A 19,967-nucleotide genomic window follows, 5' to 3' on the forward strand; every position below is an offset into this window, starting at 1 on the left:
GTCATGTTTTATGCAATTTGAGGTACCACTGCGAACTCCTAGATTTCAATATCAACAGATAGATACAGAAATAATAGGGTAGCCCAGGCAAGGTGGCTCACATGTGTAATCCTGGCACTCAGGGAGGTTGAGACAGGTGGATTGCTTGAGTTTGAGACCAACTCTGAGCAAGACGGAGACCATGTCTGTATTCAAAATAGAAAAACTACCCAGGGAAGCGGCAGGGACCTGTAGTCTGAGCTGTGTGGGAGGCTGAAATAAGAGCATCACTTGAGCTCAATAGTTGGAAGATGCTGTGAGCTATCATGAGGCCAAGGCACTCTAGCCAGGGTGACAGAGTGAGTATCTGTCTCAAAAATCAATTGGGCAGTGCCTGTAGCTCAAAGGAGTAGGGCGCTGGCCTCATATACCGGAGGTGGTGGGTTCAAGCCCGGCTCTGGCCAAAAACTGCAAAAAAAAAAAAAATCAATCAACTACAACAGGAGCCAACATTCACATAGTAGTTGAGCCCTTGCCCCAGGGGATTGGGGGGGGTGGTTGTGCTCTATACCCTTCCATTGTGCCCCTCATCATTTTTACCCTCATATTACTCTGGAATTAAAAGAAAGAAAATCCCTATGCCACACACACAAAAAGAAAAGGGTAGCCACTTCTCCAGGAAACGTGTCTTAGATATCTAAGTTAATTATCAGTTTAAAAAAATGCACAGCACTCCCTGTATTGGCCAGGTGGGGTGGTTCAGGCCTGTCATCCTAGCAATCTGGGAGGCCAAGGTAGGGGGCTTGCTTGAGCTCAGGAGTTCAAGACTAGCCTGAGCAAGAGCCAGACCCTGTCTGTACTAAAAAGAGACAAACTACCCGGGTGTCCTGGCTGGTGGTATCCGTAGTGCCAGGTACTTGAGAAACTGGGGCAAGAGCATTGCTGAAGCCCAAGAGTTGGAAGGTGTGAGCTAAGATGACGCCAAGGAGCTCTACCCAAGGTGACAGAGTGAGAGTCTATCTCAAACATAAAAAATACACATATATAAGTTTATATACTTTAATATTGGATAATGGCTATATTTTAAGTACCAGCTCCTACGATCCTTAAAATTTAGCAATCAGCTCTTGCAAAGCAGAACAAACAAGCTCTGTCACATCACTGTGTATAGTCCACGGAGAGAGCCACGAACAGTCACTTCCAATTGCAGTGAGCAAACCTGGTGCCCAGATCTTGGTTTCTCATTGATATTTTCCGCTAACCAGGGATTCATGGAGGAGTGGCTGATTGCAGGATTGGGATTCATGGAGGAGTGGCTGATTGCAGGATTGGTTAAAAGAAAATACATGATGAGACTGGAACATGTTATGGTAGAAAGGAAGGAAGTGCAGAGAAAAATGATGGAAACTGTCATAGTCTAGAGGGTCCTGGAAGACACGGTGATGAAGGGAGACATGATGTGGTATCTGGGTAAGATCCCGGAAAAGGAAGGGAAGATTAAGTTAAAAACTAAGACAGTCTGAATCAAGTATGCACCTCAGGTAATCATAATGTACCAATGGTGGTTCGATGTGACAAATGTATCATAGTAATGCAATTTATCAACAATAGGGTAAACTGGACACAGTGGGATATGGTGACTCTACATTGGCAACTTTTCCGTAATGATTCTAAAATTCCTGGCCCAGTGCTGAAATCATCTATTGCTCCCAGGAGCTCTGGTTCCTCTAATGGAGAATGGTATGAGAAACCAAGATCTGGGTGCTAAGTGTGCTCTAGTTACTGGGGTGTTGGTGCTCTTAGGCCTTCTAAGCTGACAGAACAAGGAAATATATGGGAGTATACTAACTCCTGTATAAGCACATATCTATAAATTCTTCAACTTCATTTGTCATACTTGGCAAAGTGGCAGGATCTCATAGCTTATAGCAACCTGAAACTCCTGGAGTCAAGCAGGCCTCTTGTCTTAGCCTCCCAAGTAGCTGGGATTATAGTGGTCCACCACAATGCCCAGGGTCTAATTCTGGCTCAGGCTGGTCAACAACTCCTGAGCTCAAGCGATCCACTTGCCTCGGCATCCCAGAGTGCTAGGATTACAGGTGCGAACCACCTTGCCCGGCCAGAAACTTACAACGAATAATACTGAAAACCAAAGTAAGAAATACCCAGAAGTCACCATTTTCTAATTTGATGGTACACTTCACTAGCCTTCATGGACTTGATAAATTTCCTTCAGTCTACCTGTAGAGTGGAAACAACAACAGTGGCCTGATACATCTCTCCTCAGCTCTGTGTTCCCTGATGTCGTAATGGTAGCTGGAGAGCAGCCAGGATGCTCAAGCAATCCATCCTCTTGCCTCAGCCTCCTAAGTAGCTGGCACACACCACCATGGTTGGCTAACCTTTTCTGCTTTTCATAGAGACTGAGGGTGTTTCTTTAGCTTCGGTTGAGGTGGAGTTCCTCACCTCAAGCAATCTTCCTCCTGGGGCCTCCCTCGTGGACTAGGATTTCAGGTCTCAGCCACCCTGCTTGGCCATGGCTCATTGTTAATATTCTATTTTTTTTCTTATAACATTCTTCTATTCGTTCTATAGACCAGAGATCTAGGAGCACTGGCCAATCTGACCCATCACTTGTTTTGCAAATAAAGTTTGATTGCTATCAAAGTTGCCTATATGTTACAAATTGTCTAGGACCATTGTCCTATTCCTCCACATAAACCCTGGTATTGTTGTGCCCACATCTTAAAATCCCCCACAAAGACCACCAAGGAGCCGAGTCCCATGCAAAAGAGCCTTTTATTGCAAGCTCAAGCTAGGGCTCCTGGGGGCTTCGCTGCAACGGATCCAAGCCAGGAGCCCCAAGCTCTGGAACAGGAGATTTTTATAATGTGGCACAGCCAGTGGGGTGTATACAACTTGATCCAGAGGGCGGTACCTGATTGGGGGGTAGCTGTCTCATGATTTTGGGGAATTGCCTGGGCTTACTGGAAAGTGAAACTTATAAAACAAAATGGCAGGGGAACTGGAACTTAATACCTAATATAGCAATATTCTGGCCTAAGATAGCATTGGTCTGGTTCTCTCATTCCCCCCTCTACTTGTGAATTCAAGGGCCCAATGATGAGCCTGGCACTATTTCCCGTTCTCTTTCTAATAGGGGTCGATACTGGCCTTGTAGAACTAATAGAAAACCATTTACCAAATTAAGAATCTGGATAAATTCATTTTCTACTTGTAGTTAATTTTCAATTATTTGTCTTTCATTATTTTAAACATGTATAGAAGAATAGAAATTTAAGAGGCTTCACACATCTGCATTGACTCTGGTTAAATATAAAAGAAAAAGCAGCTTCAAATATGAGTCTTATAAACTGAGAATAGATAACTGTGTTGTTTTAACTAGAGTTTTCCTTTCATTATAATCAACTTAATTACATACAAAATTCTTTCTAAATTCTTCTTCACAAACCTTCATGACTTACATGCACCATGTTTTTACATTTTCCTTTTTATATTCTCTTTTCTTTTCTTTCATCTTTCCTTACTGAAAGTATATCTTCATACCCGTGTCTTTCTACACATCTCTCTTTCTCCTACTTACTGGTTCCTTTTATTTTAACTCTAAACTCAGAACGGATAGGCCCCTCCAAATACTTGCCAGGTTATATTATACGGCTGATGAGGGTTCGAGTAAGGGAAAGCATACAAGGGAGTCAGCAAGGTGCAGGTGGGGAGCACTTCAGCTTGAGTTTTAAAGGATTGTCTCTGTCCTGCTGGATTTTCCATTGAGGAATGAAGTCTTCTTGGATGGCGAATGGGTCAGCAAGCTTGACGTGGGTGTGATGAGCCAGGAGGTGATGCTGTCCACTTTCAGAGCAGTTGGTGTCATCAGGACTATGACATACGGTCCTTTCCACTGGGGTTCTAGCGTTTCCCAGTGAGACCTCTTTATATAGACCCAGTCACCGGGCCAGAACTTGTGGGGGTCAGGTACAGGGCCCGCTTCTTAAGTAGCCTGCAGGTGACTCCAGCACTCTTTTTGTACCTGCTGATAACATTGAAGGGAAAGAAGGAAATCTTCATCATCTGCTTCAGTTATCATTTCTATGCAGGTATTAGGAATGATGGGTGATGGTCTCCCATAAAGTATCTCATAGGGAGTCAGCCCAAGCTTATAAGGAGAATTTTTAACCCAATACAAGGCGAAGGGGAGGAGAGCCACCCAGTCCCCACCAGACTCTAGAGTTAATTTAGTTAAGGTCTCTTTTAAGGTTCTGTTCATTCTTTCTACCTGACTTGAGCTCTGGGGCCTGTAAGCACAAAGTAATTTCCAGGTTGTTCCCAGAACCATAGCTACCCCTTGTGTTACCTGAGACACGAAGGCAGGGCCGTTGTCTGAGCCAATCAGGGCTGGCAATTCATATCTGGGGAGGATGTCTTCTAGCAGTTTTTTTGCCACTGTCTGGGCGGTCTCATGCTTCATAGGGAAGGCTTCAACTCACCCAGAAAAAGTGTCTATAAAAACTAAAAGGTATTTATACCCATACCGTCCTGGTTTAACTTCTGTAAAATTTATTTCCCAGTACACACCTGGCTTGTCCCCTCGGTCATGATTTCCTTGGGTAGTTGGCCCAGTCTTGGCATTGGTGACCTGGCAGGCCTTGCAGACATTGATTACCTGATTAACTTTGGCGTCCAGTCGTTTCATTTTGATTCTTGCATGGCGAATTAAATCTTTTAATTTTCTGTTGCCCATATGGGTAGCCTGGTGTATGCGTCAACACTTTCAGCCCTAATTCTGCTGGGAGGATGGTCTTTCCATCAGTAGTACACCACCAGCTGTTATATTGCGGAGTGCAGTGTGCTTGGGGAATAGACTGGAGCCATGCCACGTCTTCCAGGGTGTATTCAGGCTTCTCTGTCAGGACTGGTGGCCCAGGGTCTGGGCTGCGTTAAGGGCTGTGCCCTTTGCGGCCTCATCCGCCCGATGATTGCCTTTAGCCACTGGGGTGATGGGCTTCTGATGTCCTGGGCAGTGAATGATAGCCACCTTCTTTGGTAACCAGATAGTGGCTAAGAGATCTAGTATTTCTTGTTTATTTTTGACTGCCTTTTCTTCCGCAGTCAGCATCTCCCTCTCTTGGTAGATAGCCCCGTGGACATGGGCCCTAGCAAACGCGTAACGGCTGTCTGTATAAATGTTAACTTTCTTTTCTTTTCCTAGAATTAGGGCCTTGGTGAGGGCGATAAGTTCTGCCTGCTGGGCAGAGGTACCACTTGGGGGCGGCTCAGCCTGCAATGTCTCTGTTTCAGAAACCACCGCTGCCCCTGCGTACCTGTGCCCATTCTTCATAAAGCTGCTACTGCCCATGAACCAGGTCTCCTCAGCATCCGGTAGTGGCTGGTCGGTTAGGTCCTGACGGAGGCTATGGACCTGAACTAAAATGTCCTGACAGTTGTGAATCGGTGCTTCTGTCTCTGGGTTAGGTAGGAGAGTAGCGGGGTTCAAGGCTGCACTGGGCAGGAACTGGATCCGCGGTGGGTTCAGTAGCAGGCTTTGATAGTGGGTTAGCCGTGCATTACTCATCCACTGGTCTGGGGGCTGTTTCAGAACCCCCTCAATGGAGTGGGGTGTGGTTATTAATAATTCTTGCCCAAGAGCAAGCTTGTCAGCGTCCTTCACCAGGAGGGCGGTGGCCGCTATAATGCGTCAGCAGGGAGGCCATGCTGAAGCCATTGGATCTAGACTTTTGGATATTTACCCCTAGACAAAGGACTCAGCCAGTTATAAATAACACCTTTCTGAGATGAATTAAAATTATTACCGTCAATGTACATTAGGACAGATTAATGTTTTATAATATTGGAACATCCATATAATCATAACTCACATAAAATTAATCACCATTTCATATTTGACAGTGTTTCTTATACATTTTTAACAAATCAAATAAGTCTAATTTGTTTTTTCTCAGGTTCAGAACCTGTCAGCCTCAGTGCATGTGGCCTGCACTGCAACCATTGTGCTACAAGTGCCAAGCCCCAAATTTAGAGTTTTTATTTTGGAAGGCTTATCAAATATCAAAGGCTTAAAACATTTGTTCAAACAAGATTACAAGCCAAAAGATTTTAAAGGAAATACATAGTTAACTGGATCACATGTAAACTTCTTCACAAATTCCCTTCTTTGAGCTTCATTTAATCTTCACAGACAATCTACAAACATTTTGTAGATTTCCATCTGTGGATGCACATAAGGGGGTAGCCAAAGGAGTATTAACTCAGACTCTGGGACCTTGGACTCACCCAGTGGCCTATCTTGTGCTAGATAGGACTGTACTTATATCCTCAGCAAGTCTCCAAAGTAAAATTGGCCCTGAGAGATATTTTAACCACAACTAAACAAATGGAAAAATATTTTTACAAACTGAATGGGTATTCTAGCACATGAATGAACTCAGCCCTGCACCTTGGACAAAGTTAAATTTTAAATTTTCTTTAACTTTTGCCCTGCCTTTCACTTTCTTAAACAACCATTCTGTTTCAGGACAAATTTATCACACAAGATTCTTTCCTTACACAATGCCATTTTTCTTTCTGTCTAATTTCACTTACTCCCAAAAACTCACTTTTCACAAAACAGGGTTACAGTTAACTATTCACTCACCAAACTCATAATTAGAAGGTTTAAAAGAAAAGAATTTCTTTCTTTGACAAAGATTCAGCTTTTTCAATAATTTGTTCAGGCTCAGGTGGATTTCCTGACCCCAAGCCATCTTCATCCTGGGGCTTCCCCAAAGTACTAGGATTTCAGGTCTGACCCATCCTGCTTGGCCATGGCTCATTGATAATATTCTGTATTTTTCCTAATATTCCTTTTTTTTCCTTTTGTAGAGACAGAGTCTTACTTTATAGCCCTCATTAGAGTGCCATGGCATCACACAGCTCACAGCAACCTCCAACTCCTGGGCTTAGGCGATTCTGTTGCCTCAGTCTCCGGAGAAGCTGGAACTAACGGTGCCCGTCAAAACGCCTGGCTATTTTGTTGTTGCAGTTTGGCCAGGGCTGGGGTTGAACCTGCCACCCTTGGTATATGGGGCCAGTGCCATACCCAATGAGCCACAGGCACCGCCCTTTCCTGTAATATTCTTATATTCATTCTATAGACCAGAGGTCTAGGTGCACCTGCCAATCTGACCCATCACTTGTTTTGCAAATTAAATTTTATGGACACATAGTCATGATTTTTTTGTTACAAATTATCTAGGAGTATTATCTGATTCCTCACCACAGACCCCAGTATTACTGAGCAGTGAGTGAATCTGCAAATCAGGTAGTGCTGAAGGTGAACGGTATTTCAGCTTCATGAAAATAATGTATATGGCCATGATATGTGGTATAACAATTGCCCACATATCAGATGTAGTGCTCATAAATTGACATGGATAAGTCAGCAGATTGGATGGCAACTGCATTCGTTCAATCATGGTTGAATTACAATCTTAGGTTGGCTACAGATAAAAGAATTTGGCAGACCCAGCGTGGCGGCTCAGGCCTGTAATTCTAGCACTCTAGGAGGCTGAGGCCAGTAGATTGCTTGGGATCACAAGTTTGAAAGTAAGTAAGCCTGAGCAAAAGTAAGACTGTGTCTCTACTAAAAATACACAAATGGAGGAAGGAGGATCACCTTAGGCGGAGTTGGAGGTTGCTGTGAGCTATGAAGCCATAGCACTCCATGCAGGGCAACAGCTTGAGACTGTGTCTTTTTTTGTAGAGACAGTCTTACTTTACTGCCCTCGGTAGAGTGCCGTGGCATTACACGGCTCACAGCAACCTCCAGCTCTTGGGCTTATGTGATTCTCTTGCCTCAGCCTCCCGAGCAGCTGGGACTACAGGCGCCCGCCACAACGCCCGGCTATAGACTGTGTCTTAAAGTAAACAAACAAACAAGAAAAAAAAAGAATTTTGCAAATACCAATGAAATACATCTGTAATCATGAATTGACCTTGATCTGCTGGGCTCTAGATATCTTCTTGCCTCCGCCTGGCAAGCAGCTAGGTGTGTTCTAGCACTTGGCTCATTGTTTCCAAATATTATTGGTAGAGATGAGGTCTTAGGATGTTGCCCAGGCTAGCCTTGAATGCTTTGGCCTCAAAAGACCCTCCTACCTTGGCCTCCCAAAGACACTGGGATTACAGGTATCAGCTCCTATACCCAGCCTAAATCGATAATACACTTTAATATCCATTTCATACAGTCAATTCATGATTACAGACGTATTTCATTGGTAGTTGCCAAATTCTTTTTTTGTTTGTTTGTTTGTTAGTTTGTACATGAGCTGATAATAAAACCAGTGTCTTGGCTTGGGAGGCCAAGGTGGGTAAATCATTTGAGGCCAAAGCATTCAAGGCTAGCCTGGGCAACATCTTAAGACCTCATCTCTACCAATAATGTTTGGAAACAATGAGCCAAGTGCTAGAACACATCTAGTTTCTTGCCAGGCTGAGGCAGGAGGATCTCTGGAGCCCAGGAGTTCAAAGTTGCAGGGAGCTGGAATTACACCATTGCACTCTAGCTCAGGGAATAGAGTGAGACTTTGTCTCTAGTCACAAACTATAGAAATGATCCATGAAAGTAAAGTCTTGAGACCTTGTCTTTAAAATCAATCAACTGGCTCATTGCCGATATCACAGTGGTTACAATGCCAGCCACATACACTGAGGGTGGGGGGTTCACAATGCCAACTGCAACAGAAAATAGCCGGGCATTGTTGTGGACTCCTATAGTCCCAGCTACTTGGGAGGCTGAGGCAAGAGAATAGCTTAGGCCCAAGAGTTTGAGGTTTCTGTAAGCTGTGACACCACAGCACCCTACTGGGGGCGATATAGTGAGAATCTGCTTCAAAAAGAAAAAAAAAATTAATTAATTAGGAATTAATTAATTCAAGGAGCCACAGGATTGCTTCTTTAGCTCTTCGTGATAATAGGAGTGCTGTGCATTTCTTTGTTTTTGAGACAGAGTTTTAATCTGTGGCTCTTTGTAAAGTACCCTGGCATTATAGCTCACTGCAAGGTCCAACTCTTGGGCTTGATTAGATGAATCACTTGAGCTGAGGAATTCTTTACCACCCTCAGGTAGAATGAGACCTCGGTTTTGCACCTGTATTCCCAGCTATTTATGAGGCAAGAAGCCTGTTTGACTCCAAGAGTTTGAGATTCCTGTGAGCTATGACGCCATGAAACTCTACTTAGGATGACAGAAAGAGACTTTAAAAAAAAAAAAAAAGATGAAGAATGTGTATTTTCTTCTTTTCTTTCTTTCTCTCTCTTTTTTTTTTTTTTAGAGACAGAGTCTCACTTTGTCCCCCTTGGTAGAATGCCGTGGTGTCACAGCTCACAGCAACCTCCAGCTCTTGGGCTTAGGCAATTCTCTTGTCTCAGCTTCCCAGTAGCTGGGACTACAGGCACCTGCCACAACGCCTGGCTATTTTTGTTGCAGTTTAGCCGGGGCTGGGTGTGAACCCGCCACCCTCTGTATATGGGGCCAGGGTCCTACTCAGTAAGCCACAGGCACTGCCCAAGAATGTGTATTTTCTATCGTTCGGTGAAATGTTTTATAAATGTAAATTCGATCTTGCTGATTAATGGTGTTGATCGCTTCTTTATTGCTGAATTTTAGTAGTTCTTTTTGGGGGTGGAGGTCAGGGGAGATGGTTCTTGCTATCTTTTTCAGGCTAGAGTGCAGTGGTTTCATCATAGTTTACTGCAAATTTAAACTCCTGGGCTCAAGTAATCCTCTTGCCGTAGCCTCCCATATAGCTGGGACTTCCTGGTTAGGCCAGTATGCCTGCCTAGTTTTTCAATTTTTATAGAGACAGGGTCTCACTCTTGCTTAGGCTGGCCTGTAATTGCTAAGCTCAAGCAATCCTCCCACATCTGTCTCCCAGAGTGCTAGAATTACAGGTGTGAGCCACTGTCCCTAGCTGTCTCTCTCTTTTTAATAGAGACAGAATCTCACTGTATCACTGCAGCCTCAACTTCCTGGGCTCAAGAGATCCTCTTTCCTCAGCCTCCCAAGCAGCTTGGAGTACATGCACATGCCATAACACTTGCCTTATTTTTCAATTTATTTTAAGGTAAAAAGCACTTTTCCTACTTTCTACTCTCACACAGCCACTCAACGCTTATGACACCAGATGCGTGTGGGGTTCCCCCCTACACTGAACAAACCTCTCACATATTCTCCAACAGACACCAGCTGGGTGTCCTCTAATTAAATTTGATTCTGCCTGAAGGAAGTTAGACCCCAGAGGTTGAGGGCTGAGTCCTGGAAGTCTCTCCCTCCTCCACTTGAGATGTCAATTGCAGCACTGGTTATTAGCTGGGTTTCTGGCTGACTAGCTAGAAATTGAGGTTTCCAGGTTTCGCTCTGTGGGTTCAAATAATTCGCTAAAGCAGCTCACAGAACTCAGGAAAATACTTTACTTACATTTACTGGTTTATTATAAAGGATATTACAATGAATACAGATGAAAAGCTGTATGGAATCTGCTCGGCGCCAGCCACATACACCTGAGCTGGTGGGTTCGAATTCAGCCCTGGCCCAACAAACAACAATGACAGCTGCAACCAAAAAGTAGCTGGGTGCTGTGGCAGGCGCCTGTAGTCCCAGCTACTTGGGAGGCTGAGGCAGGAGAATAGCTTGAGCCCAGGAATTGGAGGTTGCTGTAAGCTGTGATGCCATGGCACTCTACTCAGGGTGACAGCTTGAGGCTCTGTCTAAAAAAAAAAGAAAGAAAGAAAATAAAAGAAAAACTGGATGGAAAAGATGCATAGGGCAAGTGATATGAGAAAGAGAACAGAGTTTCCAGAAACCTCCATGCATGCAACTATCTGGAAGCTCACCGTGAGAGAGGATACCCGAGAAGGGTAAGGTCTAGGAGAACAGGTCTTCTCAAGAAGACATCAAGGATACACCTGCAGGGTCCTCTCCACGGTGACTCAGCTCTTGGGAATTTGTGAACTTAACTTCCTGGAATTTGGAAGTTGCCACTTCTGTGAAATCCTGTAGTTCTGTGGGGGCTGGAATAGCATCTCCCGCGTAATTCAAACTGGCCAATGAAAAAGGTACCTATGGGTTGGAACTTTTTGACTGTAAATAAAAAGGGAAAGACCAAGCCAGTTGGGGAGCATGGCCAATTGGAATTCTTGTATGCTGTAAGCTCCTGGCCAGTGAATAAAGCCCTTTCTCTTGGGCGGCGCCTGTGGCTCGGTCGGTAAGGCACCAGCCCCATATACCGAGGGTGGCGGGTTCAAACCCGGCCCCGGCCAAACTGCAACCAAAAAATAGCCGGGCGTTGTGGCGGGCGCCTGTGGTCCCAGCTACTCGGGAGGCTGAGGCAAGAGAATCGCTTAAGCCCAGGAGCTGGAGATTGCTGTGAGCTGTGTGAGGCCACAGCACTCTACGCAGGGCCATAAAGTGAGACTCTGTCTCTACAAAAAAAAAAAAAAAAAAAAAAAAAAAAGCCCTTTCTCTTATAATCATGGTGTTGGCGTGCTCTTTCTCTCCGTTGGGACTCATCTTCCTGCAACAAGTGTGGTGTGTGGGGGTAGGGGGGTGTCTCATTATACTGCTTAAGCTGCTTGTGAACTCCTAGCTTCCAGTAACCTTCCCAACTTGGCCTCCCAAAAGTGCTGGGATTACAGGGTGAACCACTGCACCCAGCCCACAAGATATTCTGATGCCCACCTGAATTTGAGAACCACTGCTCTACACTTGTAGTGAGAAAAGAACAAATTGCATGCAACACCAGGGATGACTGACTATCACAGATGCAATGTTGACCAAAAACAACCAGATACACAGTATGGTTCCTTTTATATAAAGTGAATAAACAGGCAAAACCAATGTGTTCTGTGAAAAGTCAAATCAGTGGTTATCTCTGGGGAGCTAATGACTGGAGAAGGGTAGAAGGGGGATTTTTGAGTGGGCTGGTCATGTCTGTTTCTTGACCAGGCATTGATGACACTGATGTACTCAGTTTGTGCAAATGCTGTAAGCAGGATGCTCAAGAAGTTTGCACCTGCCTATACAGAGTTTTAAAAATTAAGACCTTCCTGCTCAGTGCCTGTAGCTCAAGCGGCTAAGGTGCCAGCCACATACACCAAAGCTGGCAGGTTCTAAGTCAGCCAGGTTCTGACAAACAACAATGCCAACTACAACCAAAAAATAGTTGGGCATTGGGGTGGACGCCTGTAGTCCCAGCACTTTGGAGGCTGAGGCAAGAGAATTGCTTAAGCTGAGGAGTTGGAGGTTGCTGTGAGCTGTGATTCCACAGCACTCTACCCAGGGAACAGCCTAGGCTCTGTCTCAAAAAAAAAAAAAATTAAGGCTTTCCTTTCAATAAATGACTCACTTGTGCATATGTCCACATACCTTATGACTATATTGTACTCCATGGCAGGACAACCCTTCTGAGTCCTCTTTGTCATGTTGACTCCTTTAGCTCCACTGTCATCTCTCTTTAAATATTGAGAATCCATTTCTCTCTTGACATTTATGTTACTCACTCTGATCCAAGGTGGAAGAGTTGAGAGCTTAGCTAAAGGTGCTGAGGAGGGACTCACTGAGAAGGTGTCGTCACTGGAGTCTGGACTTACAGGAGGTGACGGAGGGAGCCATGCTGATATATGAGGAAGAGTGCTCCAGGCAGAAGGAATAGCCAGTGCAAAGCTCCTGAGGTGGGAATGTATCTGGAGTGTTTAATGGCATTAAGGTCAATGTGGCTGGGATAGAGTGAGTGAGGGAGAGGGTAGCAGATAGGGTCAGAGAAATGAAACGGTTCAGATCATGCACAGTGTTGGGGGCCATGGTGAGAACTTTTGAGTGAGCCGTGGAGCCATGGAAGGGCTTTGAGTGGAACATGGATGTGGTTTGATTGGTAAATTCACACGAGGCCCTCTCTGGCTGCTTTGCAGAAATCGAAAGGAGGGGTCAAGTGTGGGAGCAGAAGGGACAGAGAGGAGGCTACTAAGATAGTGTAAGCTGAGAGCTCATGGAAGACAGGAATAAGGTGCTGTTAGTGGCAGTGGTAAGAAATGGCTGAACCTGGACATGTACTGAAGTTAGCCATCAAATGAAATGGGGTGATGGGAGTGGTGCCTGTGGCTCAGTGGGTAGGGCGCTGGCTCCATATACTGAGGGTGGCGGGTTCAAACCTGACCCCTGCCAAATTGCAACAAAAAAATAGCCGGACATTGTGGCAGGTGCCTGTAGTCCCAGGTACTTGAGGCTGAGGCAAGAGAATCACCAAAGCCTAGGAGTTGGAGGTTGCTGTGTGCTGTGTGACGCCACTGCACTCTACCGAGGGCGATAAAGTGAGACTCTGTCTCTACAAAATAATAATAATAATAATAATAATGATAATAAAAGAAATAAATGGGGTGATGGGGCAAAGCTATTCTGAGGGACAATCAGAGGTCAGTTAGACAGCTGAGTGGAGCCATTGAGTGAGGGGTGTGAGAGTGTTCACTATACATATTTTGTTCCTGAGATAGAGTCTTGCTCTGAGGCTGGAGTGCACTGGCATCATCCTAGCTCACAGCAACCTCAAACTGCTGGGCTCAAGTGACCCTCCTACCTCAGCCTCATCAGTAGCTAGGATGACAGGCATTTGCCACCACACTGGGCTAATTTTTCTATTTTTATAAATCATAAATCTTTTCTTTTTTTTTTCTGTAGAGATGGGGGTCTCACTCTTGCTCAGGCTGGTCTCCAATTCCTGGGCCAAAGTGAACTTCCCACTTTAGCTTCCCAAAGTGCTACAATTATAGGCATGAGTTACCATGCCTGGCCTAAACTATTTTTTATGAACATATTCTGTCATAAATAATTCAGGAATTATTAACTAAACACTGCAAGCAATTGTTAGATAATAATAAGAATCTGTATCTCTAAATATAGAAAAAGTACACTAGAAATACAGCATTAGACTCTTACAGGATCACCATCACATATGTGGTCTGGTCAGTCATTCCCTGAGATGTCATGTGGTGGATGTCGGTATATGAAGGATAATGAGAACTAGGTTTCTGACTGTAAGAGAAGGGAATTAGAGGGAGGAAACTAAAATGAACCCTGTGATGTTGTAGGCAATTAGAAGTATCACTGCGTATTCCTAGATTTCAATATCAACAGATAGATACAGAAATAAAAGAGTAGCCTTGCAAGGTGGCTCACGTGTATAATCTTGGCACTCAGGGAGGTTGAGACAGGTGGATTGCTTGAATTTGAGACCACCTCTGAGCAAGACAGAGACCATGTCTGTATTCAAAATAGAAAACTATTGAGGCAAGTAGGCAGGCACCTGTAGTCCGAGCTGCTTGGGAGGCTGAAATAAGAGCATCACTTGAGCTCAAGAGTTGGAAGACACTGTGAGCTATGATGAGGCCAAGGCACTCTAGCCAGGGTGACACACTGAGTCTCTGTCTCAAAAAATAATCAATTTATCTATCTATGAATCAACTACAAGAAGAGCCAACGTTCACGTGGTAGTTGATCCCTTGCCTCAGGTGTTTGGGGGGTGTTGTACTCTATAACCGTCCATTGTGCCCCTCATCATTTTTACCCTCATATGAGTCTGGAACTAAAAATAAGAAAGAAAATCCCCAAGCCACACACACAAAAAGAAAAGGGTAGCCACTTCTCCAGGAAACATGTCTTAGATATGTAACTTAATTGTCATGTTTAAAAAATGCACAGCACTCACTGTATTGGCCAGGTAGGGGGGTTCAGGCCTGTCATCCTAGCAATCTGGGAGGCCAAGGTAGGGGCTTGTTTGAGTTCAGGAGTTCAAGACCAGAATGAGCAAGAGCCAGACCCTGTCTCTATGAAAAAGAGACAAACTACTTGGGTGTCCTGGACTGTGGTATTTGTAGTCCCAGGTACTTGGGAAACTGGGGCAAGAGCATTGCTGAAGCCCAAGATTTGGAAGTTATTGTGAACTATGATAACGCCAGGGAGCTCTACCCAGGTTGACAGAGTGAGAGTCTAACTCAAAAATAAAAAATACACATATATCAATTTACATACTTTAATATTGAATAATAGCTATATTTTAAGTACCAGCTCATATGATTCCTGAAAATTTAGCAATCAGCTCTTGCAAAGCAGAACAAACAAGCTCCGTCACATCACTGTGTATAATCCATACAGAGAGTCTCGAACAGTCAATTGCAGTGAGCAAACCTAGTGCCCAGATTTTGGTTTCTCATTAAAATTTTCCACTAACCAGGGATCCATGGAGCAGTGGCTGATTGTAGGGTTGGGAAAAGGAAAATACAAGATGAGCCTGGGACATGTTGTTATGGTAGAAAGGAAGGAAGTGCAGAGAAAAATGATGGAAACTGTCCTGGTCTAGAGGGTCCTGCAGACATGCTGATGAAGGGAGACATGATGTGGTATCCTGGGTAAGATACTGGAAGAAGAAAGAGACATTTGGTTAAAAACTAAGACAGTCTGAATCAAGTATGCACCCTAGGGATCCATAATGTACAGACGTGGGTTCGATGTGACAAATGTATCACAGTAATGCAATTTATCAACAATAGGGAACACTGGGCATCGTGGGATACGGTAACTCTCTGTACTACATTGGCAACTTATCTGTAACTTCAAAATTATTCTAAAACTCCTGGACAGTCCTGAAATCAGCTATTGCTACAAGGAGCTCTGGTCCTTCTAATGGAGAATGGCATGAGGGACCAAGATCTGGGTGCTATGTGGGCTCTTGTTACTGGGAAGTTGTTGCTCTCAGGCACTCGAAGATGACAGAACAAGGAAATATATGAGTGTATACTAAATATGTGGGTGTATATGCATATATGTATAAATTCCATAACGTCATTTGCCATACTCTGCAAAATGTCAGGCCCTCATAGCTCACAGCAACCTGAAATTCGTGGAGGCAAGCCATTCTCTTGTCTTAGCCTCAGAAGTGGCCAGAGTGTGATTCTGACTTAGGCTGGTGAATAACTCCTGAGCTCAGATTATCCACCTGCCTAGGCCTTCCAGAGTGTGAGGATTACAGGTGTGAGCCACTGTGCCTGGCCAGGAACATACAATGAATGATAGTGAAAACCAAAGTAAGAAATACCCAGAACTCACCATTTTCTAATTTGGTGGTACACTTCACTAGGCTTCATGGGCTTGAGATAAAGTTCATGCAGTCTACCTATAGAGTGGAAAGATCACATAACGACAGTGGCCCGGCACATCTCTCCTCAGCTCTGTATTCCCTGATGCCATAAAGGTAGCTGGAGTGGGGCCCTGATGCTAGAGCGATCCATCCTCTCACCTCAGCCTCCTAAGTAGCTGGCACACACCACCATACCTGGCTAACCTTTTCTGCTTTTCATAGAGACTGAGGGTCTTTCTTTTGGTTAGACTGAAGTGGATCTCCTCACCTCAAGCAATCTTCATCCCCGAGCCACACTCGAGTACTAGGATTACAGATCTCAGCGACCCTGCTCTGCCATGGCACATTGATAACATTCTACTTTATTTCCTGTGATATTATTCTATTCATTCTATAAGCCAGAGGTCCAGGAACACCAGCCAGTCTGAACCATCAGTTGTTTTGCAAATAAGGTTTTATGGCTATCAAATCTGCCTATATGTTAGCAATTGTCTAGGACCATTATCAGTTCCCTCCCCATATAACCTGGTATCACTGGGCAGTGAGTGAAACTGCAAATCAGGTAGGCCTGAAGGTGACAGGGATTTCATCTTCATTCAGCTTCATGAAAATAATATGTATGAGCATGAGATGTGGTTTAACAATGGATCACATATCAGATTTACGGCTCATAAATTAACATGGATGAGTCAGCAGATTGGACGGCAACTCCATTTGTTCAATCATGGTGGAATTACAATCTTAGGTTGACTAAAAATAGAATTTGGCAGGCTCACCATGGTGGCTCAGACCTGTAATCCCAGCATTCTGGCAGGGTGAGGCAGGTAGATTGCTGGGTAGAAGAGTTCAAAAACAGCATAAGCAAAAGTGAGACTGTGCCTCTACTAAAAATCAAAAAACCGAGGAAAAAGGATTACCTGAGTCCGAGTTGGAGGTTGCCGTGAGCTATGAAGCCTCAGCACCCTACCCAGGGCTACAGCTTGTGACAACCACCCAACCAACCAAAAATTAAACAAAAAAGAATTTGGCATCTACCAATGGAATACGTCTGTAATAATGAATTGACTATATGAAATCGATATTAAAGTGTATTATGGATTTAGGCTGTGTACAGGAGCTGATACCTGTAATCCCAGTGTCTTTGGGAGGCCAATGTAGGAGGATCATTTGAGGCCAAAGTGTTCAAGGCTAGCCAGGGCAACATCTTAAGACCTTATCTTTATCAGTAATGTTTGGAAAGAATGAGCCAAGTGCTAGAACACATCTAGCTGTTTGCCAGGCTGAGGCAAGAAGATGTCCGGAGCCCAGGAGATCAAGGTTGCAGAGAGCTAGAATCACACCACTGCACTCCAGCCTGGGGAATAGAGTGAGACCTTGTCTCTAAAATCAATCAATCAAGAATTAATTAATTCAAGGAACCAGAGAGTCTTGCTTATTTACTTTTTCATGATCAAAGGAGCATTATGCATTTCCTTGTTTTTGAGACACAGTGTCACTCTGTGGCCATGAGGATAGGACCCTGGCATGTTAGCTCATTGCAATGCCCAACTCCTGGGCTTGAGCAATCCTCTTGCCTCAGCCTCCTGAGTAGCTGGGCCAACAGCTGGCCCGGGCCACGATACCCACCAATTGGTTCTCTCTTTGACTAGAGAGAGGGTCTGGCTCTTGCTTATGCTGGTCTTGAACTCCTGGGCTGAAGAAGGCCCCTTACATGGGCCTCCCAGACTGCTAGGATTACTGCACACAGCCTCCCCACCTGGTCAATAAAATGATGAGTGCTGTGCAGTTTGAAAATTGATAATTAACTTAGGTACCTAATCCATTTTTCCTCGACTAATGACTACCCTTTGCTTTGTGTGTGTGGTGGGTAGGGATTTTACCTCTTTCTTTTCTCCTTCTCTTTCTCTCTCTCTCTCTCTCTCTCTCTCTCTCTCTCTCTCTCTCTCTCTCTCTCTCTCTCTTTCTTTCTTTCTTTCTTTCTTTCTTTCTTTCTTTCTTTCTTTCTTTCTTTCTTTCTTTCTTTCTTCTCTCTCTCTCTCTCTCTCTCTCTCTCTCTCTTTCTTTCTTTCTTTCTTTCTTTTTCTTTCTTTTTTTTACCTTTCCTTACCAATTTCCTTTCCTTTTCTATCCCTACCCATCCCCATAACTTTCATTTCTTTCATTTGAGATTAATATGTGGGTAAAAATGATGAGGGGCACAATTGAAGGATATACACAACAACCAGCTCCCTATCCCCCGGAGCAAGGGCTCAACTACCACGTGAATTTTGGCTCTTCTTTTAGTTGATTTATTTACTTACTTATTTCTCTCTTTATTATTTATTTATTTATTTATTTTTGAGACAGAGCCTCAAGCTTTCACCCTGGGTAGAGTGCCGTGGCATCACGGCTCACAACAACCTCCAGCTCCTGGGCTCAATTGATTCTCCTGCTTCTGCCTCCCAAGTAGCTGGGACTACAGGCACCCACCACAATGCCTGGCTATTTTTTGGTTGCAGCCGTCATTGTTGTTTGGCGAGCCCGGGCTGGATTCGAAAGGGCCAGCTCTGGTGTATATGGCTGGCGCTTTAGCCACTTGAGCCACAGGCACAGAGCCTCTCTCTTTATTTTTGAGACAGTCTCACGCTGTCACTCTGGCTAGAGTGCCTTGGCCTCATCATAGTCCAGAGCAATGTAAAATCCTCGCTCTCAAGCAATCCTCTTGCCTCAGCCTCTGAACTAGGTGTGACTACAGGCCTCTGCCACACATGGCTCATTTTTCTATTTTTACTAATGTTACGTAATTCATTTCTTTTTTTTTTGATTTTTTTTTTTTGAGACAGAGTCTCACTTTGTCGCCCTCAGTAGAGTGCTATGGCATCACAGCTCACAGCAACCTCTAGCTCTTAGGCTTAGGCGATTCTCTTGCCTTAGCCTCCCAAGTAGCTGGGATTACAGGTGCCCACAACAACACCCGGCTATTTTGTTGTTGTTGTTGTTGCAGTTTTGCCGGGGCTGGGTTTGAACCTGCCACCCTTGGTATATGGGGCCGGCGCCCTACTCACTGAGCCACAGGCGCCACCCATGTAATTCATTTCTATCTTTTGTTTTGATGCATGAGACAGATGCTCACTTTGTCACCCTTGGTAATGTGGCAGGGCCTCATAGCTCACAGCAACCTGAGACTCCTGTAATCAAGCCAGCCTCTTGCCTTAGCCTCCCCTGTGGCTGGGCGGATAGGGGCCCGCCACAATGCCTGGGCTTTCATTCTGGCTAAGGCTGGACAACAGCTCCTGAGCTCAAGCCATGCACCTGCCTCGGGCTCCCAGAGTGCTAGGATTACAGTCATGAGTTACCTTCCCTGGCCAAGAACGTTGAATGAAACATACTGAGAACTAAGAAATACTCAAAACTCACCATTTTCTAATTTGGTGGGTACACTTCGCTAGGTTTCATGGGTTTCAGATAACATTCCTGTGGTCTACCTGTAGAGTGGAAATATCACATGACAACAGTGGCCTGACCTATTTCTCCTCACCTCTGTGTTCCCTGATATCATAATGGTAGCTGCAGCAGGGCCAGGATGCTCAAGGGATCCATCTTCTTGCCTCAGCCTCCTAAGTAGCTGGCATACACCACCATGGTTGGCTAACCTTTTCTTCTTTTCTTTATTATTATTTATTTATTAAATTTTTTTTTTATTTTTAATTTCAGCTTGCTTGTTCATTCTTCTTCGTTTGAAGTACTTTTTTTTTTGTTCATTTTCTTCTTCCTCTGGCAATGCTCTGTCCCGCTGTTTTTGATGTTAGT

The sequence above is a fragment of the Nycticebus coucang genome, chromosome X, assembly GCF_027406575.1.
Source record: "Nycticebus coucang isolate mNycCou1 chromosome X, mNycCou1.pri, whole genome shotgun sequence".
In the NCBI taxonomy this organism is placed as follows: domain Eukaryota; kingdom Metazoa; phylum Chordata; class Mammalia; order Primates; family Lorisidae; genus Nycticebus; species Nycticebus coucang.